This window comes from Telopea speciosissima, chromosome 11 (genome assembly GCF_018873765.1).
Source record: "Telopea speciosissima isolate NSW1024214 ecotype Mountain lineage chromosome 11, Tspe_v1, whole genome shotgun sequence".
Taxonomy (NCBI): Eukaryota; Viridiplantae; Streptophyta; class Magnoliopsida; order Proteales; family Proteaceae; genus Telopea; species Telopea speciosissima.
In genome coordinates this window covers 31,163,915-31,190,954 of record NC_057926.1, presented here as the reverse complement: position 1 = coordinate 31,190,954, position 27,040 = coordinate 31,163,915, and the positions used below count along the sequence as shown (strand labels likewise).

General features: G+C 41.2%; 1 long non-coding RNA gene across 1 annotated transcript; it reads right to left on the bottom strand.

Annotated features, from left to right (window-relative positions):
- Positions 1–2,250: 2,250 nt before the first annotated feature.
- Positions 2,251–25,759, bottom strand: LOC122646887. Its single transcript, XR_006330711.1, has 4 exons — positions 25,749–25,759; positions 25,096–25,103; positions 14,874–14,890; positions 2,251–2,396 (listed from the first exon to the last, which is right to left on the bottom strand). It is a non-coding gene; the product is annotated as an uncharacterized LOC122646887 (long non-coding RNA).
- Between the last annotated feature and the right edge of the window lie 1,281 nt (positions 25,760–27,040).

The window sequence follows — 27,040 nt, the reverse complement described above, 5'->3', positions numbered from 1 at the left end:
AAGAGAAAGAAGCCGAAAGACTGAATACATCTGCAACAAGGTCTTCCACTTCCTAACCCGGCGTTTTCCGACCAACAAGAAAACCAATCGCATCAGAGCAGTCTGATTCCACCTGGATGTTCTCAAAGTTCATCTCCAAGGCTAACAATAGAGCACATCTAATTGCAAGGACCTCCCCTATAACAGCCGAGCCAAAGTGAAGGGGTATGGAACGGGCTTTAAGGAGAGCACCAGAGTGGCTTCTACCAATCACTCCCACCCCTCCTTTAGTAGCACCTTTAGGAAGAGCTGCATCACAATTCAGTTTAACCACACCCACTGGAGGGGGTTCCCAAAGCCGACTAGGGGGAGGGACATTCGGTCTAGCCCCAAAAGAGCTACCTTGTCGTTGCTCAACCGAGGTGAATTCCAAGAAAGCTTTCTCAGCTACAAGGATGACATCTGAGGGCGACCACACCTTACCGCTGAAGACCTGATCATTTCTCACCCGCCACAGGTACCAACACAAAAAAGAAGCTCTGGAAAGCGATTCCTTGGCCATTCTTTTATCTTCTTTAAACCAGGCGTCCCACCCTTTGATCCAGTCAGCTAGCCCCGGGTTATTAGAAGGGGGGGTAAAATGAAGAGGACTACCGAACCACACACTTCGAGCAAAAGGACAGTCAAATAAGATATGATCACTCGACTCAGAGGAGGCACCACACTTCAGACAGCTAGGATCAATTCTAACCTGCCGAGATAACAGCCCTTCGCCTGTAGCCAAGGCCTCATTGCAAGCTCTCCATAAAAGAGACTTGATTTTTGGAAGAGTATGAATAGCCCAGATTCGATTCCAAACCTCATTAGGGACATGCTCCCAATGACGAACTTTAGAAGTAGAAGCTTTATTCCCCAAATTCCTCTCTTCTATACGAGCTAACAAGCGGTAGGCAGACTTAACACTGAACTTCCCATCCTTCGTAGCTCCCCAAACACATTTATCCTCCGATGAAAAGAAACTCAAAGGGATTTGAAGCATAGCAGCAATTTCAGAAGGACTAAAAATAGCTTGCATGAGATTTTCCCTCCATCTACGAGTCACCGGGTCAATAATATCTGCTACCTTCATAATAATACGCCCAGTCGGCTTTTGAGAAGTCAACTTGCAATCCTGAAGAGCAGGGATCCATCTATCTTCCCAAAGGTTTATATTAGCCCCATTTCCAACTTTCCACATAAGCCCTTCTAACAAAACCTCACGCCCAATTAAAAGACTTCTCCAACCCCAAGATGGGCGGTTCCCAATCTTAGCTTGGAGGAAATCACAGTGTGGGAAGTAGATAGATTTTAGGAATCTAGCCCAATGGGAACCAGGGGAGGACCATAACCTCCAGGACGCTTTTGCCAGAAGAGCTCGATTCTGCAGCCTTGTGTCTTTGAAACCTAACCCCCCTCTGCATTTACGGTTGCACAACCTAAACCAAGACATCCAATTTATATTTTTCTTCTCCTCAGAAACACCCCAATAGAATCTGACCGAGGATTTTTTAACTTCATCATGAAAAGAGGAGGGGAGCTTGAAGTGGGAACCTGCAAAGTTCGCCATTGGAGCCACTGCAGCCTTCAGGAGGACCTCCTTCCTTGCATGAGACAACAACTTCCCCTTCCAACCTTGCAACTTGCTCAGAGTTTTCTCCTTTATATCATTGAAGACCTCTTTCTTTGAAACACCAAAGTGAGTGGGTAAGCCCAGATACTTGGAAGGACCATCTCCATGCTTGACCTTTAGAATCTTGGAGAACCACCTCTTGATTCTGTTTTGAGTATTGGGGCTAAAAGTTAGGCTGGACTTATGCAAAAATGAAAATTGATATATAAAAAAGTGCTGATATTCTCTATGTCACAGAGCGTAGCCTGTGCTTAGACATATGGGCCTGTCATTCAAGGAGGCAGGGTGGTCATTTCGTTCACCCCCATGTGTCTGAGCGCAGCCTGCACCCCTAGTACAGAAAACATTTGGCTTATAAAAAAATGGAAAATTATCACGTCAAGTACTTGACGCGGTCAAGTGCGGATCGTGCGGCTGGGCACCGCCCATGTGCGCATAGTGGGCCCCACCGTGCACACATGGGCGGTGCCCAGCAGCATGATGCACACTTGGTACTTGACGCAATAATGATCCATAAAAAAACAAACCCGATGAAGAAGTCCCAAGGCTTTCTTGCAAAGTTAGCTCCACTTCCTGGGCGGCCCTTTCTGCCGTCGGTGGCTGGTGCCTTGGCACTTCCCATTGCTTTATTTGCTTTGTCTTGCACATTTTCCATAGTCATTGGTGCATCAGAGTAAGCAGAGTCCATTAGAAACACAAAGGCAAATGCCAAGACCAGAACGAAGATTGCTGCTCCCTTTGCCATCTTCTTTATTAATTGTGTATAGGTTGCTTGTTTTCTGAATTTCAAATTTTAAAGAAAGATTGATGGATGGATATATGAGCTTCAATTCTTTGGTTGATCTGATCTTGTTTAGCCTGTGTTTGAAAATGGGGGAGACGAGGGGGGTTAATGTATAGTGTTTTGAGAGTGGCGAATTATGAGGGAGAGCTGAGGTTCTTAGGATCAAAGGGAGAGTTTTACGCGAGTGATAAGCGTGAGACCACCTGTGAATTGTGATCCTCATTGTTTTAAAATCATGGCATTTGAGAGGTGTTTCATTTAGAAATAACCTTCTAAAAAAAATCTAAATATGTGTAGAAATGGGTGTTTGATGGAGAGAGGCTCAACAACCATCTCATTGCTCAAGCTTCTAATAAAATGAAAGAAAATGACTAGAACTAGTTATAAAATCCAACATAATGCAACCAATATGTACTAGGTTTTTTTTTTTTTGGTAACTTTACATTATTATAGAATCTAGGGATGTAAATGGATAATAGAAGATCCGAATCCAATCCGCATCTTTATTCGTTTAGGGACATCGGTATTCGTTTAGAGATATCTAGAAAAAAAATCCAGATACTCCGATAAAAATCCGTGTAGAAAAAAATTCATGATCTAAGATATATGGATTGAGAGTGAATTGTATCGGCTAGGGAGAGGAAGGTCCGGGTTACACAAGGCAGAGATGTAAACGGATGGTCGAAAATCTGAATTTGATCTGCATCCGAATCCAGAGGTATTCGTATCCAGATAGGGAATAGCCGGATCTGATCACTGCTGATCCGTATCTATTCCATATCACTTTTCAGCTAATACTTTTAAGGGAAGCAGTTTTCTGCACGGGAGTGTGGCCTATGCCAGCACTTCCATGTGTCTATCTCTCTCCTCCTTAAAACAAGGGGGCAGAGGTGTCTTTTCACTCGGGTTACCCCGGCTAGAAAATACAGCAGCAAATGCACTGTCGAGGTTATCTAACGACGACTTATCCCAAATGAGTGGAGCAGTCTACTTGGAAAGCCTAAACAAGCCGACCTACGAAGAGAAAGGGAATGAGGTCACCCAAATTGATACTGAGCCAAGTTGGATGGACCCGATAATGAGTTACCTCCGAGACGACATACTTCCTGACAATTGCGAGGAAGCTGGAAAAATCAAAGGGAGAGCAGCCAGGTACACGATGATTGAAGGACAGCTATACAAAAGGTCGGTTACCACGCCCCTACTAAAGTTCCTAACACCGAGTCGAGGTTCACGAAGGAATATGTGGAAGCCATATGGGAGGACGTGCCATAGCATAAAAAGTACTCCTACTAGGCTTCTATTGGCCAAAGATGCAATAGGACGCAATCCAGTAGTTAAAACGTGCAAGTAGTGTTAGAAGTTCGTGCCAATCCCTCGCCAACCCGCGACATAATTAACCTCCGTCCTCAGCCCCATACCGTTCGCTATGTGGAGAATGGACATACTTGGTGACTTCACCCCACCACGTTTGGCAGAAAATACCTAGTAGTCGCAATAGATTACTTCACAAAGTGGGTAGAAGCTAAGCCCTTGGTAAAACTCACAAAAAGGCAAATGGAAAAGTTCTTCAAGAACAAGATTATCTATCAGTTTGGGCTACCTCAGGTGCTCATCATCGATAACAGGACGCAGTTCAATAACCCTGAGTTCAGGCAATTTTATGCGCACTACCATATAGATTTCAAACCTGTTGTAGTAGCCTACCCACAAGTGAATGGACAGGTCGAAGTCACAAACCGCACACTTCTGGCAGGAATAAAATGGAGACTGACTGAGGCCAAGGGAAAGTGGGTAGATGAGCTACTCAGTGTGCTATGGTCGTACCAAACCACAGTTCGTACACCAATAGGGGAGAGCCCGTTCCGATTAACGTACGGAATAGAAGCCTTGGCACCAGTAGAAGTATTGGCTGGGTCACACAGAGTTCTAAACTTCAACAAGAGAACATACCAGGACGGGCTACGTGCGGACCTAGATTTTTTGGATGAAGTAGGGAAAGTGCCCTCATGAGGAATGTGGCCTATCAATAGAGAATGGCTCACTACTTTAACTCAAAGGTGAAGGAATAAGTGTTCAGAGCTGGAGACTTAGTTCTAAGAAAAGCGCAAGTTTCACAACCACAGAAAGAGGGCAAACTATCGGCCAACTGGGAAGGTCCGTATATGGTCTCCACTCAAATATGACAGGGCACGTACCGCTTGAAGACCCCAAGGGTAAGAAAATACCCCGACCATGGAACTCAAAAAATTTGAAGAAATTTTATCAATAAAAGTTCGTGTTCATTCCTTTTAGCCAAGTTCATGTTCGTTCCTTTTAGCCAAGATCGTGCTCATAAAGAAATTTTATTAATGAAAGTTCGTGATCGTTCTTTTTAGCCAAGTTCGTGTTTATACCTTTTAGCCTATGTATATTTGTTTTGGAATGTTCATAATATCCCATTTCTCAAAGTAAAATCTCCCTACTGTTTAAAAGACCGACCTCATGAGTTGGCACGAAAGTCCCTTAGGGGCAGCAAAGACCGACCTCATAAGTTGACACGAAAGTCCCCAAGGGGTACCAACTACCGACCTTGTAAGTGTTCATGAAAGTCCCCAAAAGGCATAAAAGACCGACCTTGTAAGTTGGCACAAAAGTCCCTACGGGGCATAAAAGTCTGACCTCAAAAGTTAGCACTAAAATCTCTACAAGGCACCAAAAATAGATGCATGGGTCAGCACAAAATTTCTACACAACGTGATATACAAGAACGAGGCAAATGAAGATTTCATTAGCTAAAAAAAAAAATTTTACAAAACCCGAAGGTCGGTCGTCATTACAAAAAAAAAAAAAAAAAAACAGAGGCCACGGGTCGGCAACGTGATCCTAGTCTTTGGAAGTAGGGACGACCTTGCTTGGAAGAGCCAGGGCAGGAGACTTCAGTGGAGGAGGAACAACCTCGCTGGGAAGAGCTGAGGTAGGAGACTTCGTTGGAGGAGGGGCATACGTGTCGAAGTTGTCGAATTTAAACTTGGGGTCCTCATAGAGGACGAACTCAATGGTGTCACAGACACCGTAGTCGTATGCCTCCTACAATTTCCCCTTGACATAGGCCTCAAGCTCAGAGGACTTCTTAAAATCCTCCACAGCCTGAGTTCAGATCGCATTGTTGCTCACGTGAAGCTCCTCCAACTCTTTCTCCAAAGCCTTAATCTTTTTGGTCACGGTGGTGGCCTCCTCCTCCAAAACATCCTTCCTCTCGATCAGGGCGGAGAACGTCCCCTCGTAGTCCCAGACCTTGGCCTCCAGCGAGGAGTAGTCCTTGGAAAGATCCAACACCTAAGCCTCAGCAACCTTGCGGCCCTTCTTCTCCTCGTGGTATAGACTGTGATACTTCTCCAGTTGCCAGATTGTATCAACAATCTTTACAACAACCTGAAAGGACGACCACATGATGTCAGAACACGGTACAAAAAAAAAAGAAGAAGGAGGGGACCTACCAAGGCCACTTTCGGGCCAAGAGATGTAATGAGTTGCTCGTCGGTCATGTCCCTGACGGTGGCACGATCCACAGGGAGGCAGCCTTGCTCCAACCACTAGACCGATTTCAGTGACCCATTCAGGGGCGAAGAGAAAGGTAGTACCACCCCTCAGCCGTCGTCATCAACATAAAAAAGTGAGTGAAGAGAGCGGCAATCGCCTCTCGACCGAGTTGAGCAAAGTATAGAAAGAACCCAAAAATCTGCCTCCACGAGTTTGCAACCAACTATCCCAGGGAGAGCGTGAAGTGGTTGAGGAGGTCCACCACGAAGGTCCAGGCCGAGAGGCAAAGGCTGCAGATAAATATGACCGAGTTCGGGCACACTTCTCCCCCGCGAAAGTATCACACCTTATCGTCTGAGGTCGGGGCGCTCATCTGGATCTCTTTGGGGATGCGATATTGGCTTCGCAGGGCCACTAGAGCTCTATCATTCATGACACTCTCATAAAAGTTTGCCGCCTTGACATTCCCGCCAGCATCACTGATGTCAGAATCGCATCATCGTCATCCTCCCTGATGTTGACTTCTTCTACTCCCTGAGCCACATTCTGCTACTCATTATAAGTAGGACAACCCTTAGTGGTCTACTCTTCGAGGGCCTGGGCAGATCTACGGTTGCCTCTCCTTGGCAGGTTGCCAGAGGAGCTAACCAGATGGCCATACTGAGCCGCGAAGCTCTAAGACCCAAACAAGACAGAGTAGTCATCGTGAGTCCTCTCGGAACTCACATCAGGGTCAGAATCCCCACTCATCCCAGGAACATCAGGAGAGTTGGGGATGGGCTCCTGGGAGGAAGCACTAAAAGACATTGGGGGGGTAAAGAGAGAGACTTATTGGCTTGAGAAGAAGACTGGAGACTCGCAAAGGAAATGTGACTAGGCGTATAAAGAACAACCAAAATGAGTGAAGGAACGAGCCAAGAACGAGAAGATAAAAGTAAGAAAGACTGAGAAAACCAAAGAAGCAAGAGAGGAAATGGAAAGAAGGGGTTGCAACGTTATAGGATCTGGAAGGAAGATTGTCTGGATCCAACAATCAAGCACGAAAGGCATCAGCGATGAAGAGCGAGAGATGATAGCCCTGCCCAAGGTGCCGTAATGACTCAAAGCCACACGTCGCTCGAGATATGAACCATCACATAATGCTTAACCGTCACGTCTTAATGACAGCCTCAAAGCAAGGGATCTGACAAAGGGGTAACCTGTACGGGGGCGATTCAACTTCCTCTGAATGCGAACATCCGAAGGAGTGGGCAGCTCGTGATACATCATGAAACCGGCACCCAATATGGTTCAGACACGTGTATCCCCATGTGGGAGAGGATGGTACGAGTCCGTGACTAGGTCGTTCCATGGAGGATGAGCCGAGGAAGGACCGATCTACAGTAGATGGCAACCCGATCCTAGGAGGGGGGCCGACCACACCCCGATGCCAAATCTGGATAAGGCGGCAAAGTCATGCCCCAGAAATGATGCAGAATGGCCCTCACGCCCCTAAATTAGTGCACCAATCTAGCCTGGCAAGGCGTGATGGGCTGGGGGGCTTATCCCTAGCCCTAAAGGGACTCCTAATCACCTAAACTCACGCTAGGAAAACTCCCTTTCCTATTCAGTTATGTCATTGCTTGTAGGACTCTCTCAATCACCTATAAATAACTAGGTAACCTCCTTCGATGATCATCTGATTTCAATCCTAATTATCTGTTGCTAAGAGTTCTGACTTAGGCATCGAAGTGACTGAACCGGCTCGGCCCGGTCCTCTACTACTATTTTCTTCCTCGCAGGAACGGCACGCTCCACCGCAATTCTTAACACAACAGTACCCTATTTTTTTATTTATTTAATTAAAATCTTGTTGACCTTTAATATATATATATATATATATATATATATATATATATATATATATATATATAGAGAGAGAGAGAGAGAGAGAGAGAGCCTCAGATGAGAGAAGATCAACCTAGGAAAGTAATTAAAGGGATTTACCAAAAATAAAAAATTAAAGGGCGGGAATTCAAAATAACTAGAGAGAAAGAGAGAGAGAGACCCTCATTAAATGAGAGAAGACCAACCTAGGAAAGTAATTAAAGGGAGTTGCCAAAAATAAAGAGAGAGAGAAGTCCATGCACCTTCAGTTACAACTTAGTGAGAAAAAAGGAATGTATTAAACTTTCTGCAGGATGACATTGACTGGATTCTATTGTTGAAATTTCCTAAGCACAACTTTCATCACACAAAGGGAAAAGAAAAGGAGAAGAAAAATTGGAGGAGGAAGAAGGCTGTAGCAAGGAGAAGAGGTAAGGTATTCGGTTATCCTAGTTTCTACATAGTCTTAAGCCTTCATCTAGGTTTCTTATTTGTGTATTTGGTAGGATCACCCAAGCTCGCTCTCATGGCTTGTATTTCCTTTCTAACATATGAATACTAATTAAATTTCCTAAAGGTGTGTAGAGGGACTTAGATCATCCTAGCATAAAAGAAAAAAAGATGTTTATGTCCAAAAATAAGGGACCCCAAAATTTTCATCATGAATTTTTTTTTCTAGTTAAAACCTTTGAAATGTCTAACGCTTGCATGTACTAATAGGCTACAGATTTAGTTCCTGTAAACCCAAATATAGCATCATCTAAATACTCTGCATATTTAGATCACATTTATCTAGTGAAAAGGTGGCTCATGGTATCATTTGCAATTCTAGATTTTGATTATTATTTGCTTTTGAAATATTTGTATTCATTCTTTGTTAATGAATTTGCATGTACCCAAAAAATATATTATTAGGATCATGTTTCTTTATCTCTCAATTAGGAAACAAGAAATTTTTGGTTGTTTTCTACTTATCATGACAATCAATAGTTTGGATCTCTCTTAGTATGAACTTCAATCAACAAGGAGCATTGAAATATGCTTTTAGCGATCTTTTCCGAAAGATTTATCTTGAAGAAAGTTTCTAGTGAGGGAATGTAGTGCCCACGCCTAGACACAGAGGTGGGGGGGCAAAATGACTGATTTTTGGTTGTTTTCTACTTATCATGACAATCAATAGTTTGGATCTCTCTTAGTATGAACTTCAATCAACAAGGAGCATTGAAATATGCTATTAGCGATCTTTTCCGAAAGATTTATCTTGAAGAAAGTTTCTAGTGAGGGAATGTAGTGCCCACGCCTAGACACGGGGGGGAGGTGGGGGGGGGGGGGGGGGGGGGGGGGGGGGGGGGGGGGGGGGGCCCACTGGCTACCACATGCGTGCAGGGGGCACACTCCCACAAAGAGAGCACCGCCCCACATTTCTTTTAGGAGAAAGGAAAAGATAAGCAAAATTCTGATTCAAACATTATTGTTAAAAAGAATAAAAAAAGAACCTAAAACCTTTTTTAATGAGAAAGATGTTGAAGATAAGGATTATTAGGGTGTGTTTGGTTGCGTAAATTTGTGGGGGCATGTATCGAGTCTAGGTGTCATTCCATAGAGAGACTATCTGTAGATTTGTTTTTCGTGCCAAATTAACTATTTGGTTATCTTGATTCTGTGACATGAATCTTATTGAGAAACTGTTTGATTATCCTGATTCTTTCTGAAAAACTGTTTGGTTATCCTGAGTTTGTCAGTTGGATTCATCTGGAATCTAATTTAAAAACTGTTTGGTTCACATGTTTCTATCATTCATTAAAGAAACACCAGCCCAACATATTCAAAAAAAAAAGAAGGTTTTACAGACATAATTTTGTCCTCCCAATTAATAGACTAATAGCCATTACCTTGCTATTAACACTATCCCACTACTTATGTAATTGCCATTACCTTGCAATCCAACATAAATAAAAAAATTGCTCCCCGTCAATCACAATCACCAAATTCTTAATTGTAATAATGTTAATCTTCACCCAAAGACTGAACTTGAAAAAAGGAAATTGTACTCCACAGAATCCCGCAATAGGACAAACCATAGGAGCTAAGGAATCTACAATAGGACAAGATCACAGGTGTAACCCCCTAGTATGGACTTAATGCAAGGGCTGGAATTTGCACAACACCACATTCAACATTAGACATAAATAACAGAATTTACTAATAGCAATTATCAACATAAATCAAATGAATAAACACCATAGGTCTTAGAAATCAATTCTAGCAACATATATGGTTAGTTCCACAAAGCTAGGTAAGAAGATTCATGGCATTGCATTCAAAGATTCAGTAGGCATGTATGACTGTCCACATAAGTTAATAAGCCACTAATTAGAAGCACTAGAAATATATGTAATGCCAAAACAATGCAGCCAATGCAAAATAAATACTGTTTCTGGTCTGAAAAAAGTGGGAAATCATGCAAACATAAGAAAAAAAAATTCTGTTTCAAAGTTTACAGAAGGGATGGGTTGTAGAGGTTGGTTTAGGGCTTAAGATTTCAAGATAAAAAACCTGGGAATGGGCTGGGGTAGTTAGTGATAGGACTAGGAAGGGGGAAGAAGGACTTTCAGTTGGGGGAGATGGATATAAAAGGGTTTCGACTGGGGGGAAGTGAAGGGGGTGGTGGCAATGGGCTGGGATTCTCGGTAACAAGGGATAGGGGGGACAGGTCTCACGACAACAGTAGGGGGGAAATAGTCTCATGGCAGTACGGGGGAATGGGAACCACAACAGCAAGAGGGGCCAGGGAGAGAAGGGATCACCCGATAGCAGGAAAAGAAAAGAAGAGAAAAGGGGAACCGAAGGGAAGGGGAAGTGAAAGAAAGAGGAATTGATAAGAGGGAGAGAGAACCATACCTTTGAGAGGAAGATAATAGCCAGAGCTGCTTCTGAGCCCCAATCAACGGATCAGAACCTATAAGCCTGGTCTGACAGAAGCTCGAATGCGGTGGTGGCCAAAGTTGCTGGCTCTTGAGGTCTTGGTCGCCAAGATACCACACCTTCACCAAAGCTCTCACAACCAGATTCAGTCATTCAACTTCAACGCCACATCCTGCTTCATTCACTTCTCCGTCGCCGCTTGACAATTTGACCTCAACCATGGCTCACTCTGATCTCCCATTTCTCTTGATTAACCCCACCATCACCACCGCATCTGATTCCATAACCGAACTCACTATCACCACGGACCCTTCTACAACCATTTCCACCACCATACCCACCTATATCACATCACCAATGCCAGTCACCGAGTTGCCGGATGAAGAACCCCCAATAGAGCCTAAGTCCTCTGTTCCAATCGATTCGAATCAGATTTGTCGATCTCAGAATTCGATTGAATCAACGATCGTTGCAAGCTTCAAAATGAATGGATTGTTGACAGTTTCATTGCCAGATTCGACTCTGCCTGCTTCGTTGGATGCAAACATCGCAGGCTTTTATGATGAATCTCCCGGTGCATAATTTTTCTGTCTATTGGTGGCCATCATCTTTGGTGTCGCTGATGGAGATGTGGGTTAGAAACTTTATTTGGTCGGGTGATATTGAGTCTAGGAAGGCTATGAAGGTTAAGTGGGATTTGATTAGAAATCCGACCTCAGAAGGAAGACTTGGCATTAGAAGGCTTCGTGATGTGAACAAGGCTTTGCTTTGCAAATTGGCTTGGTCAATGAAACACGAGGACTCGCTCGTTTGCAACTTTCTTAGAGCCCGCTATGTGCATGTTGATGGTTCCCTCAAAAATCAGTATCTTTCCTTTTCCATTTGGCCTAGCATCAAAAAAGTGTGGCACTTGGTGGAGTAGCATGAAAGATGTATTATTGGTGATGGGTCCTCTATAAACTTCTGGAAGGACTGTTGGCTTGGCAAAGACTCTATTGCATCTGCAACTGGATTGGGATTGGATCTTTTCGCCAATAAAGTTTCGAAAGTTGCTGACTTCATCTCAGATTCGGCGTGGTCTCTTCCTCAAGTACATTCTAAATGTCTTAGGGATATTTTTTCGATGATAAGAAGTGTTCCCCTGGCCCCTTTGCTCTCAATGGATCAATGTTGTTGGGGTCTTTCCAGAGGGGGTCTTTCCCCCTCTAGACTTTTTAATGTCCGTTCTGCCTGGGATTCCATAAGGGCAAGAAACCCTAAGGTTCCTTGGCGTGATGTTATTTCGAATAAGGCATTGCTTTCTCGTTATTCTCTATTTGCCTAGAAGTTAGTGTATAATAAGGTACCTACGGAGGAAGTGCTTAGGCTCAAGGGGTTTTTGTCTATTTCACGTTGCGAGTTTTGCCATCCAGCCCCTGAATCGACTTCCCACCTTTTCTTGGGATGTGCCTTTTCTCGTCAGCTATGGAGGGTGTTCTTGGATTATTTTGGGTTGTGTTGGCCTGACCCAGTAGGTAAAATAAAATGGTTCCTATGCAGGATGCCTGGTTGAGGGGGATCATCTTGATTCCCTTTGTTTTTTGTGTAGAAAGGAATAGAAGGAACTTTGAAAATTCTTCTAGGTTGGTGAGTGGTTGCCTAGAAGTGGTCATTCTATCTCTCAGGGAGATCTCGGGTTCTTTTAAGTCTCCAGTCTCTTAATCAAGTGATCTAATTTGTGCCAGACATTTGAAAATTCCCCTAGTTCCCAAGCTGGCCCAGGTGATTAGAGAGGTGTTTTGGTGCAAGCCTCCTCGGGGCTGGGTTAAGCTTAACTCAGATGGGTGCTCCTTTGGGAACCCAGGTAGGGCGGGCGCTGGGGGTGTGCTTAGGAACGATTGTGTCGTGCCTCTTTCCTCTTATAGCATTTTTCTTGCTACTATGACAAACTATGTGGCAGAATTTTGGGTGGGCATCCATGGTTTGTTGCAAGCTAGGGAGATGGGTGTCACTCACCTGTGGATCGAATGTGATTCTTTCGCTGTTTCTGAGGCGATTATGTCAGGATCTATCCATGGTTTGTTAGACAATTCTGGAATGGTTTTCAACCTTTTCTTCATGCTATTTGTTGGAAGATTTCTCTTTGCTTTCGAGAAGCGAATCCTGTGGTAGATTTCTTAGCTAAGTCTACTACAAAATGAGGTGTTTCTTCACCTTTGATTACTAAATTCCCCACCTCTATTAATGAGGCTGTTGGCGGTTTAAGAGGATCAAGAGAAGTGGATCAACTAGGACACCAAAATCCTAGTATATCAAGTAACTTGAGAGAGTCCAAATCTTCCAAATCTTATCTCTGTGATAAAGAATCCAAGTATGATCGTGATTGTAATTCTCTCTTGCACACTTCCTTATTTAAGAGGAATAAATCCTCCCCAAGAATATAGTTGAACGGGGAGTTCTGCACTGTGGATGTAGGCATCCATATTGGGTGACCGAACCACATTAAATCTGGTTCTCTTCTTCTCTTTTGTTTTTCTTCTGTGATTTCTTAGTGTTAATACATAGTATCAGAGTGGGTTTAGTCTCTTAAAACGTTGGATTATCGTGTTCTACCTGTTGTGCTTCATTCACCGATCTGTTACACCACTTTCTCACGCTACCTGTGCTTGCACCGCTGCTACGTGTGCTGCTGTTGCCTGCTGCCACTACCTGAGCGCCGTTGTCACCTGCTGCTGCTACCTGCACACGCATACGTTGCTTCGTGTGTTGCTGTGACCTGTTGTGCGCTCTTGCTACTGTACATATCTCATATTGCGCTGGAACTATTGCTCTCTCGTTGCTGTTTTTTGGAGAGTTGTCGCTTCGTTCCAGATAAGTGCTATCTTGTCATTTATTTTTTGAGAAGTAATTCTATATGGGTGATGTGGCAGTAACCTCCTCTGATGGAGGAAAATCCGATGGAGGAAAATCCACCTCCATGGAAGGGAACACTCATCTTACTACAATTCTCTTTAATGGGCAAAATTATTTGCCCTGGTCTAGGGCGGTCCTAGTTGCTCTTGGAGGCCGATCTAAACAAGGTCATATTAATGGGACCATCAAAGCCCCTGACTGTAATTTTGCTGATCCGAAGTATGTTGATTGGATGGCAAACGATAATTTAGTCATGTCCTAGATTTTTAATTCCATGGATCCCTCCATATATGAGATATTTGCTTACTCTGAGACTGCACAAGCTCTTTGGGAGTCTGTGAAAAATATGTATGGTCATGAGGATAATGCCTCACGTATATTTGAATTACAACAAGATATTGTTCATACATCTCAAGCACCTGGTCAATCATTTACTGTTCACCTGGGTAATTTAAAGAAAAAATGGGACGAACTACGGCAGTACCGTCCCCCTGCAAAAACTGTTGATGTCTATACCCAGCGTGAAGAACAAGACCGTATTTTTCAGCTTTTGGCAAATATCCGACCTGAATTTGAGGACCTTAAACGGCAAATTCTTATGAGTCCAACCCTTCCTTCCTTTACTAATATTTGTGCCATCATTCATTGGGAAGAAACCCGTCAGCGAATTATGAACCCAAACTCAAAAACTGATGTGGAACATATTGAGACTTCGGCTAATGTTGTTCAGGCCAATGTCAGTCACCAGGGTAGCACTGGGAACCAAACTAGTACTGGGGGTCGACCTTCAACAGGAAAAGGAAAATGGAAAAATCGAAATACCAAATACCATTGTGAGCATTGTGATAAGGATGGTCACACTAAAGACCGTTGTTGGATATTAAACCTACATCTGCGACCCAACAAGGATAATGTACTTCATGCTAAAGCTACTGTTCAGAGTACTACCACAGATTTCCAAGTATCACTGGGAAAAATTGCTTCACAACTTCAACAGCTTATGCAAGCCACTAGAAAGGGTTCCTCCTCTATTGAGTGTCGCAATGTTGCTCATTCTGGTAATGCCTTTGCACTCACTACTTGGTCTTCAAATTATTTTATTATTGATTTAGGTGTCACAGATCACATGGTCTCCACATCACATGTTTTGTCTAATTTTCATGCCATTAATGATAAGTCTCACCCTCCTATAATGGTTGCTAATGGGACTAGCATACCAATTAAGGGTCGTGGGACTATTACTTTATTTTCCTCTCCTTGTGAGGTTTTATTTGTGCCAGCTCTCTCTTCAAATTTATTATCTATTAGCAAACTCACTAAAGATCTGAACTGTACTGCTATTTTTTCAAAACAAAAGGTGGTGTTTCAGGACAACAGCACGGGGAAGATGATTGGTGAAGGAGGATTCAAGCATGGACTCTATGTTATTGACTTTCCAGGAGAAGCATTGGTAGCAAGTAACACTAAAGACGCCACATCTCATTTATGGCATTGGTGCATGGGGCATCCATCTGATAATGTGATGCGATATTTACACCCTAATTATTCTCTTGATTCTAAACTTTGTGACACTTGTAGTTATTCTAAACACCATAGACTACCTTTTTCATCTAGTTCACATGTGTCAAAGGATTTATTTGACTTGGTTCACTGTGATGTATGGGGACCAGCTCCTATTCTTTCCAGGAATGGTTTTAGATACTTTGTGACTTTCATTGATAACAAGTCTCGTACTACTTGGTTATATTTGATGACTGCAAAAAGTGAGGTGTTTACAATTTTTCAGGAGTTTTATAATATGATTCAAAATCAATATGGTACCTGTCTCAAGGTTTTACGCACCGATAATGGTACTGAGTAAACCAATGCTCCTTTTGAGTCTTTTCTTAAGAATCGAGAAATTGCCCATCAAACTTCGTGTGTTGGCACTCCTCAATAAAATGGAATTGCCGAACGCAAGAACCGTCACTTACTTGAGGTGACTCGTTCCTTATTATTTCAAGGGCATTTTCCCAAAGTTTTCTGGTCAGATGCGGTGCTTACTAGTTGCTATTTGATTAATTGACTCCCTAGTAGAGTCCTACACTATCAGTCTCTCATGGAAATTCTCCTTGGTCGACCTGTTTCTGTCTCTCATCTTCGTGTCTTTGGGAGTACATGTTTTGTTCATGCCCCTACAGGAAAGCTTGATCTACGAGCCAAAAAATGTGTTTTTATTGGCTATTCTTCTGTTAAAAAGGGCTATAAATGTTTTGATCCTGCAACTCGAAAAGTTCTTATCTCTAGGGATGTTATTTTTTATGAGACTCACATGTTTTTCTCTGGTAGGAACCAAATTCAGGGGGAGACTGTACATAACTTTGATTATAGTGATTTTTATCTGGAATAAGAATTTGTTCCTCTACCAGTTGGCTTGCCCAGTCCAGCCACTCCAACTCAGGGGGAGAACCATATTTTACCTAATGAGGATGTTATCCAGCATGATGGGGACATCGATCAGCATGATGGTGATGGGGAGGTTGTTGTTGCCCCCACGCCTATATCTGAGCCTATACCTATTCACAGGTCAACACGGGTGCCACAACCCTCAACTAGGCTCAAGGATTTTACCACATATCACTCAGCCTCGGCCAGGTATCCCATACAAACCCACCTGTGTTATGAAAATATATCACATAGGTTTCAAGGTTTTTTGTCTGCAATAGATGAACACAAAGAACCTGTGAATTTTCTTAAAGCAAATCTCCTACATGGGTAAAAGCAATGGACGAGGAACTTAATGTTCTTCATAAAAATCACACTTGGGATATTGTTCCCTTGCCTAATGGGAAGAAATCTGTTGGTTGTTGATGGGTGTGCAAAATCAAATACAAGAATGACAGGTCTATTGAACGTCATAAAGCTAGGCTTGTCGCCAAGGGGTACACTCAAACCTACGGAGAAGACTATAAAGAAACATTTGCACCAGTGGTGAAAATGAATACTGTCAGAGTATTAATGTCAATTGCTGTCAATTGTGGCTGGCCATTATTTCAAATGGATGTCAAGAATGCTTTTTTACAAAGTGATCTTGAGGAAGAAGTTTACATGGGCATCCCTCTTGGTCATGATATGGAGAACAAGGAAGGCATGGTGTGCAAGCTTAACAAAGCCATCTATGGTCTTAAGCAATCTCCACGGGCATGGTATGGCAAGTTAAGTTCGGCCCTTACTCTTTTTGGATTTAAGAAGTGTGATTCTGATCACTCATTGTTTGTTAAGCAATCAGATAGTAACATTGTGGCTGTTCTTGTTTACGTTGATGATATTGTTAATTCTGGGAACTGTCCCCAAGAAATTGAGGCTCTCAAACAACATCTGAACAGGAAATTTGATATTATGGACTTGGGAAAGTTACAGTATTTTTTGGGAATTGAAATAGCTCACTCTAGTAAAGGGCTCTTTATTTCTCAAAGAAAGTATGTGTTGGATCTATTGAAGGAGACAGGGAAGTTGGGTGCTTCACCACCCGACACCCCAATGGATTATGGCAGCAAATTTGGGGACAATAATGGTCCTCTCCAAGATATTGGTCAATTTCAAAGATTGGTGGGACGGTTAATATATTTGACTATTACCAGGCCTGACATTACCTATGTTGTTAGCTATGTCAGTCGATTCATGCACGCTCCAACTAAGGACCATATGAGTCTTGTGGACCGTATATTGAGATATTTAAAATCTTGCCCAGGTCGAGGAATTTGGATGAAAAGAAATGGACATACTAATATTGTGGGATATGCTGATGCTGACTGGGCCGGTAGCCCAGCTGACAGAAAATCAACTACTGGATTCTGCACATTTGTTGGTGGAAATCTAGTTACCTGAAAAAGCAAGAAGCAAACTATTGTTGCTAGGTCCAGTGCTGAAGTTGAATACAGGGCAATGGCCTCTACTACCAGTGAATTAGCCTGGCTCCGTCTGTTGTTACAGGAATTGGGTTTTGGAACAGAATCGCCTATGCAATTATTTTGTGATAACCAGGCTGCAATCCACATTGCTTCCAACCCTGTGTTTCATGAAAGAACCAAGCACATCGAAGTTGACTGTCATTATGTTCGAGAAAAAGTCCAAGGAAAAATTATTGAGACGCCCTACATACGAAGTAATGATCAATTAGCAGATGCGTTTACTAAAGCTCTACCTAAACCAGTCTTTCAAGATTTGATGTCCAAGTTGACCTCATACGACGTCTTCGCTCCAACTTGGAGGGGGAGTGTTGGCAGTTTAAGAGAATCAAGAGAAGTGGATCAACTAGGACACGAAAATCCTAGTATATCAAGTAACTTGAGAGAGTCCAAATCTTCCAAATCTTATCTCTGTAATAAAGAGTCCAAGTATGATCGTGATTGTAATTCTCTCTTGTACACTTCCTTATTTAAGAGGAATAAATCCTCCCCAAGAATATAGTTGAACAGGGAGTTCTGCACTGTGGACGTAGGCATCCATATTGGGTGACCGAACCACATTAAATCTGGTTCTCTTCTTCTCTTTTGTTTTTCTCCTGTGATTTCTTAGTGTTAAAACAGAGGCTTTAGTGGAGGATGCTTTAGGGCGAGCTAGATTCAGGTTTTGTTAATGGGAGATCCTCCCTTTGTTTTTTTTTTTGGTAGGGTTTGTTTCCTTACTTAGTGTTTCTTTGTATCCGCCTTGGTATGCCTGCACGTTAAATCTTTATACTATTTTTTTTCTATAATCTATTCTTTGCTGATCTTTAGAAAAAAAGAAAATATATATGAAAAACTAGCAAGTTGTAAAATTAAGTTAAAAAAATGGAAACCAAACACATCAGTAAACCTACACAAGGTCCCACACATGGTTTTAGTTGCCTCCTTTGTTTAACTCAAGCTTCTGAACAGCGTTAAGTACTAAAATGGAAGTCTTTTCTTCAAAGCCCTGAATTGTTGCTTTTAAAATCCCTTGATATATTCAGAGGATGACAATGGAACTTCAGGCATGGAGGGTCCCACACGATCAGTTGAAGGTGTGGCAGGTTTAATGGAAGAGCACTCTATTCCTCATCTACCCATTTGAAAAATGTACAACTTTAGGATTACCCTGTAGTACAAATAAAAAAGTTATGAAAAACCCATATTAATTAATAATGCACAAATTGGTTTAGTAGTCATTTGGACAGCACTAGAATCTCCGGTCATTATTCGCATCAGTTTTGGCTGTTCGGACCTTACACTGTCCTTGTCCATATTCGTATAATCTCAACTCATCGACCCACATGAAAAAAGAATTATGGTGTGGACATTTGAAATAATGTCTACTGATATTGGGACCTTCATTGTTGGCAATCTATCACACAAGCTATTGTAGAATTCACATCTCCCAACATTAATTACACTCTCACTCGAAGCCATCTGTTAAAAAATAATAAGAACATATTATGGCACAATCATAACTAGTTTTTTTTGGATTAGACATTAAACATCATTGTGAAACAAGTATTCACAACTCCTCACACTATTTGGAATAGACAAATCAGGTCAAGGATCTTGTGGGGTGTGATATTGACGAACTTACAATTATCTACTTGGGCCTTCCTCTGATCTCTTCTAGGCTCTCTGCCTGCCATTGAACTCCTATTCTGGACAGGCTTAAAAGAGGCTCTAGCTGTGGAAGAGCATACTCCTTTCCTATGTTGGGGGGTTGGAGTTGGTTCGTACTATCATGAAAACTTCGTATATCTATTGGACTAGTGTTTTGGGGATTCAAGGATCTATCATCAAGAAGATTGAAGCTTTAATGAATGCCTTCCTCTGGAAAGACAATGACGGTAATAGATTCTTGAACACATCTAGTTGGGCTTTAGTTCATCTAATAAATAAAGAGGGAGGGTTGGGTTTGAGAAGACAGAAACATGTAAACAAAGCTGCACTATTGAAGCTCCTTTGGAATATTGCTGAGAAGAAAGATAGCCTTGGGTGAAGTGGATCTATTTCAAGGATCACAAGGATGACTCAATATTGACTATTTCTTGTGTCTCTAATTCCAGTTTGACTAGGAGGATACTTAAATTCAAACCTCTAGTTATGTATGTAATTAAATGCAAAATAGATGATGGCTCCTCTACTCTAATTTGGTTAGACAACTGCCATCCAAGTGAGGTGCTCCTTCTTGCTTTTGGAGGAGAGGATCAGATATAATTGAAGGTCATATTAGCCGAATATTTCATGCTCCTACAAATGATCACTGGGCCCTAGTAAAGCACCTTCTATGCTATCTCAAGCACACTCGTACTCATGGTCTCCTAATTGATAAATGGTCTGGCTGCAACTGTTAGGCCTTCTCTGATGCTTATTGGGCAAATGGCTCTGAAGATCGTAAATCCACAAGCGGTTATGCGATCTTCTTGGGCAATAACTTGATATCTTGGTCTTCTCGCAAGCAACGGACCATTGCCTGCACATCAACGGAATTAGAATACAAAGCCTTAGCAGATGCAGCAGACGAAATAACATGGCTCACCTCACTCTTCCATGAGCTCGGAATTTCCCTTCCCAGCCACCCACTCTTTGGTGTGATAACATAGGTGCTACTTATCTCTCGGCAATTCTATTTTTCATGCCCGTACGAAACACATGGAGATTGACTTCCATTTTTTCTGGGACAAAGTGGCTAAACAAGAATTGGATGTTCGGTTAATTTCGATCGCTGATCAGCTCGCTGATGTCCTAACCAAAGGGTTTCCTTCTCAACGGTTCAGTTCTTGCGAGACAAGCTAAAGATCTGACTTGTTGAATCCTCAGCCTGAGGGGGTGTTTCAACCGAATGTTTCATACCACCATACAAGGCAAGATATATTCAGTTTCACTCTTCTCAGGCTTCCATATATACCCAAGATATTCACTTCTTTAGTTTCCATTTCTCCACCTTCTATTTGTGTCTCCTTCCATTGACACAGTCTCACAATCCAATGTTTCTATATTCTCACAAAGCTATGTATGGTAAGGAGTGGTGTTGAGAATCTCTCATGAGATGGCTCAAGACATGTATATAAATATTCATATCACTTGTGTAATTGTTGACGTTGAATCGATGGAATTACAGGTAATATAGAATTTGATTTGTTAGGTCAGACAAGAAGGTTGTGGTTTCATCCATTATTTCGGATGGATCTTGGAATGTTGGGACCCTGCCTCAATTGACCTTGCTTATGTTTTGGATCATCTGCACGTGATTTCTAAAAGGCCTTCTGGTAGTGGGAATGAGGTTCAATGATTGTGACTTCTTTCAAGTTCTTCTCTTTAGCTTTGGTAGGGAGTTGGTTCGATCTAAAGGTAACCCTTCTCCTTGGTGGAAAGTTCTCTGGTTCAAGCACCATATTTCCAGATATAGTTTTATCATGTTGTGTACCTTGACTAACTCCTTACCAACTCAAGCTTTCCTTTGATATAGGAATATTAGTATTCCTAATTGTTGCCTTTGTTGGAATGTCGTGGAGGATATTGATCATCTTTTCTTTTGGTTTCCTTTCTCATTGCATATATGGACCTCTTCTTCCCGTACATTAAGTCAAATATGGAGCTCAATAGATTTTGACATTAAAACCAAGGTCAATCACCCTTCAGCCCTCGGTTGCTGATAGTGCAAGGAATAACCATATTGTTTCCTCTTAGGGTTTTTGGATCAGGCTTCTCTTGGTTTCCATTATTGATCTTGTTTTAATCTGTTTTCTTTTCTTTCCCTCTGGATGCTTGTATTTTTTTTTTCTTTTTTGTCCTTCAATATAATCTATTCAACCCAAAAAAAAATAAAACATGTTAGTGTAGTTTCAACTTATTAATTTACTTCTATACTTTATTCTTTTGAGTCAAGCTCTCCTATTTCCAATATACGTCATGGGGATCCTATGCTGTGAAAGAAGAAATGAAAATCCATTAATGTCGCTATAGACTCACCATATGAAAAGGGCATTTCAGCAACAGATGAAATCAAGGCAGAGCCTATAGCGGCGGTATTTTTTATCACTGCTATATAAGCACTTTCAGCAGTGGTAAAAAATTACAATTTACATAGATACTAGCCTACCCTATATGGCAACAGTACATTCTACTACTATAATCAGCGGCGGTAAACTATTACCGCTGGTATTTGCCAACTTTCAGCAGTGATTCCTTTATTACTGTTGCTAATTGTTAAAAATTAGATGCGGTATAAAGTAACCGATGTTAAAGAATTAATATAATACTATATTTTGCAAGGTAAAATATTACCAATACTAATTGACTAATTTTTTACAGCAATAATACTTTACTGATGCTAATCGATAATTATTCACAGTGATTTAATAAAACAACATTGGTTATAAATAGAATAATACATATGTGGCAGCAATTTTTTATTACTGCTTCAATATATAGCTTTTCAATGACGATTTTTTTTGTTACGTCTCTATAACATATATTTTATTTAATCATAATAATATATTTTATAATTTTTTTGGTACGAATTTTAAACATTACTGCTATCATAACTAATATTATGATGATACTAGTAATAATTATAAATATTCTTTACTCTTGGGTTTAGGTTGATTCTTGGGGAATCTATTTGATTATGATTTAATTGAGTAAAGTTTTGCAAAAACTTAAGTGTTGACTGTATTCATATATTACCATGATAAAACCTTTCACCAAAAATAAATAGCATTTTTTTTAATTAAAAGTAATTGGTTAAGGTACACATTTAGCTTTGGGTTACTATTATAAATTTAGGGCCTAAGGTTTAAGGTTTAGGGTTTTTGAATACTATCACTATTTCCTAGGGTTTAGGGTTTTGGAATACTTTCATTATTTTCTAGGGTTTAGGGTGATTCGGGTTATCAAATCATATTACAATATCATGCATGGCATTTTAAAACAATGTAACTATCTTTTACATATTTGTTTCTATGTCTGGCCAGTTTTCTCAGTTACCTGCCACTCTTTAACTCATAAGGGTGAGGAAAATGTCTTGCTATCAGTAGTACTGTTACGTATCACCGGCACACACTAATAGCCATTCCTAGTATACTGTTACATATCATCGTCGCACACTGGAGACACATCTCACACATGTTGTTACATATCGCCATCACACGCTCCCAGGAATACTGTTACGTATCACCATTGTATGTTGGGTGGAAGACCTTTCTAAGCCTCGTCTAGTAAATTGAATACGGATATATTGACTCCAATGGCAACTTTGCTTGTGTTTACAGTAGCAAATAATTATTCTAATAATTATAAACTCTTTGTTGGTCCATATTTATCAAATTCGTATATTGATGTTTATTTTTATCTTTGTACAAATTCAACTTTTCAGGTGAAGATTTGCTTGATCTCAATCCCATTTTTGGTACACAGCCCACAATGGATGCACAAATGACACCAGAAGGACCAAGGTGGTCTAATTCCGTAGAATGGAATCTATTTTCTCGTCTGGTTAATGATTTCAAACAGGAAATTACAGTAGCATGGCAGATAATTACCTTATGGATTTGGCTTGAAGAGGCAGGATTCCCTCACATTGTTGTGAGGCTATTAACAATGTCAAATGCAACGATGCGTTTTGTATCAAATGAGACAATGGTATGCTTGGATTGTATTAAAACAGGTAGAATTCCTGCACCTCCTCTTGATGGTATCCCATTCATTTATATCCTTACAGGTAGAGGCATCTCTCTCCAGTTTTTTTATTATAATAGAAGGGAAGCATTGGAGGGTATGCTTAGAGTTACAGAGAACATCTATGCTAGAGGATTTGTGGACACTGAGTGGCAATTAATTGCTAATGCAATCCAACCCGCAGTGTCTGAACTCAGGACTGCAGTGACCATTTTAGCAATCCAAGCAGCAACAGTGACTCAAATCTGTAGTAGACCCATTGGGGAAGCAACTGATTATGGCGGCGCAATGATGTTTACAGAGAATAGAGAAAGACTGAGCAGAATGCCCTTTGGTGAGGGTAGCAGTACCAGAGGGAGTGATAATAGAGAAAGACAGACAAGGCCCTTTGGTGAAGGTAATGCTAGTAGTAGTAGTAGGAGGGTGGCTGATGTTAGAGAAAGAGAGATGAATCGAGCCCTATCGCCCTTTGCTGAATCAAACATACGTGATATGATAAGGCAATGGAATATTGGGGAAGAAGAAGAGGAAAGAAGCATGTTCCTGACATTTTCGAGGGGGTATTCGATTTCAGTGAGGGAAGTAAGAAATTATCTTACAAATTTGCATGGGGACTGTATTGAATCAATTTACATGGAAGAGGTGGTTCCCCCTAGGGTGCAGTCATTATATGCATTGGTGGTCTTTAAGCAGGCGTCAACAATTACAACAATTCTTAACGGAAGAAAGAAGGTGACTTTTATTATTAATGGAAAACACGCGAGGGTAAAACGCTGGGAACCAAAGAGATCAGTAGTGTAATTCCTAAATCTGCAATGGTGGCACATTGGTTTACTTTGCTGGACTATTTTGCTTATAATTTTACATCTTTATCAGACTATATATGTGTGGTTAATTTCTGTAAGGGGTCAGTTTAATTGAGTACTATTTGTTTTCATTTAATTGTTTTATGTGACTTTTATTCTATGCATGTGTTCTTTACATAAAATGGGATGGGATTGCAGCAGGTTGGGTTAGGGAGGCTTTAATACCAAACCCAACCATATTGAACAATATTGCTGAACCTGAACCTACTGGGTCTCTGTGAAGCATACATGGGGTAGATTGTTGCAGAAGATCAATGTTAAGTCTATTGGATCCTATTAATACTTCTTTATTTTGTCTTTAATTGGGATGTTATATTTGCTTTTGCCATGGCTTTATGATATGAATGTTAGAATAATTAATTTACAGGATCAACATGATGAATCATTGAACACGAACAATATATAATAATAGAGACTCCATGGACCAGGGTTTTGGGGTGTTTAGGGAAGAACCCATGAACAATTTCCTGCATTCACAAACCCCTGGTTTGGTCGTCTATTGTCGCATCGTGAGAGAGGAGAACCGAAGGAGAGGAAGTGATTTCTTGGAAAACCAGGGTTTTTGGGGTGATTTTTTGGGCTTTCAAAATTTACCATTGGATGGTCACTTTCCAGATGTCGATCTCCCAGGGGTGCATTGGTACTGCATTCGAGCGATTATGTTGAGTCTGTCACATTCGTGCACAGAGTGTTTTTATTGGGCAGCACAGGAATGCATGGGTACACGATTTATCAATGTAATTTTTGGTCATCGAAGATTCCATCGCGTGGATGGAGATTGGTTGCACATATGTGTATGTATATGCAACACTATTCAAAGCATTTATGGTTGATTTACTGTGTTTTTTTTATGAAAGTGTAATCACACAAACCACACACCAATCCTAAAAGGTTAACCAACTTTTAGGTCCGAGGAATGGCGGATATACACAACACACACCACACTCACACACTGATTTACTGTGTTTTGGTGCTTCAATTTGTGGTCACATCATGCGCATTAGGCCAGATGCCAATTTCGTGGCCAAGGCACGTCTATTTTTGGGAGACATATATGACTTAATCTAACAGCCTTCGGTCAAGACGCCGGGAATCTTTTGGATCCGGCAATCAACATCTCTGCCAACCTTATGCATGACATGCAGTAGACCACCCTGATACCCGGTGACATTCCCCATGTAAGGAAAAATGCCCTCAAAGGATAATTTTTTCCCTTCAAACTTCAAATGCCCATAACTTGGGCTACACAAGTCCATTTCGAGGATAATTGAGTGGGAGTACTGGTGAGAGCTCAAGTGTGCCCAGAATTTCGGATTTGTTGTATTCTTTATTGTATTACATATTTGGGAGTTTGGGATTGCATCAAATTGCACTGGCTTCACCACTTGGTCCTACATGAGCTTGGTGGAGATGGTGGAGCTAACATTGGGCATTGGTCTTCAGGTGGCTAGTCCACTTAGGTGAAATCTTCCTCATTTTTAAATCGTAATCTAGAAGAGGAAGCATATATTGAGCAATATGTGGATTTTTGTTGACAGAAGACCCCACCATGTTGTGTAGATTAAGAAAGGCTTTGTATGATCTAAAACAAGCACCCAATGCATGGTATTCCAGACTTGATACCTATTTGTGTTAGTTGGGTTTCAAGAAAGATATAGTTGACAGCAACCTCTACATTAGGGCAGTAGACAACACACAAATTGTGGCAGCTATGTATGTAGATGACATCATATTTGGGAGCCATAGGGATGAGTTGTGAAGAAAGTTTGATGACAGAATGCAGAGGAAATTTGAAATGAGCATGGGGGAGCTTTCATTTTTTCTTGGTTTGCAGATCAGCCAGTTAAGAGATGACATCTTCATTTCACAAACCAAGTATTTGAAAGAGATGTTGAAAAAGTTTTGTAAGCTAGTTTGCACACCAATGATGAAAAGATGCAAGTTGAGAAAGTGGATAAGTCACCATCGGTGGATCATACATACAGATCCATGATTGGTAGTGTTGTACAAGAATTTCTGCCGAAGAGAATCCTCGTTACAAACACAATTCTTAAACTGTTATAGAAGATTGAAAAGTGTGGAGAATTAAGGAACCAAAGGAAAACAGAAAATCAGCCTTGGAATACCACATTCTCTTTACTGATTATTACAGACAAAAAAATTGATCTCCCCTCATGAGGGGCTAGCCTTGTATTTATATATTTGGTGGGGATCTGCAGTAGCCCATTCTTCGTCAGCCGTGGTCTCCCCTCGTCGCACGGTTTTTTGGTACTTCCATTCTGGATATGGTCCCCCTTTGTCTCTGGGATTCCCGGTCCACGTGGGAGTTTTCTCTCAAGGGAGTCTCTAATCGCCCTCCTTCCACAGCTATTACGCGTGTGGGGTTTTGTAGGTGTTCCTTCCAAGTCACATCTCCTGGCGAGTCCACGTGTACGTTCATGATTTAAAGTGGAAAGTATGGTGTTACATTTGCCCCCTATTCTCTTTACCTTATTAAATGTTTTGGTTAAGGTAAAGAGAGTACAATCTTGGTAAAATTTAACTAATTTACTTATAATTTCAATGTATTGTTTATCCATATGAAAATAATGTACCTTATATTTTGAATATCATATTAAGGGTCTATGTTTAACACGTGGGAGCGAAAACAGATTCAACCCTTCACGCCTTTTGAGAGCCTTTATCAGGGAGTTATAAAATTCAATTTTTTAGATCCTTCTATCCTTTCCTATGCTCTTACTTTTAAGTCTAGGTCTTTTCATCTTCTTTACTACCCAAGCCAAAAAGTTTTGCGAGGATTTCTAAGGACTTTCTAAATCCCGTACTTCATTGTCTATTGAACCTTCTCGATTGGAGGCCTTTTCTGAGTCTGGTGATATTA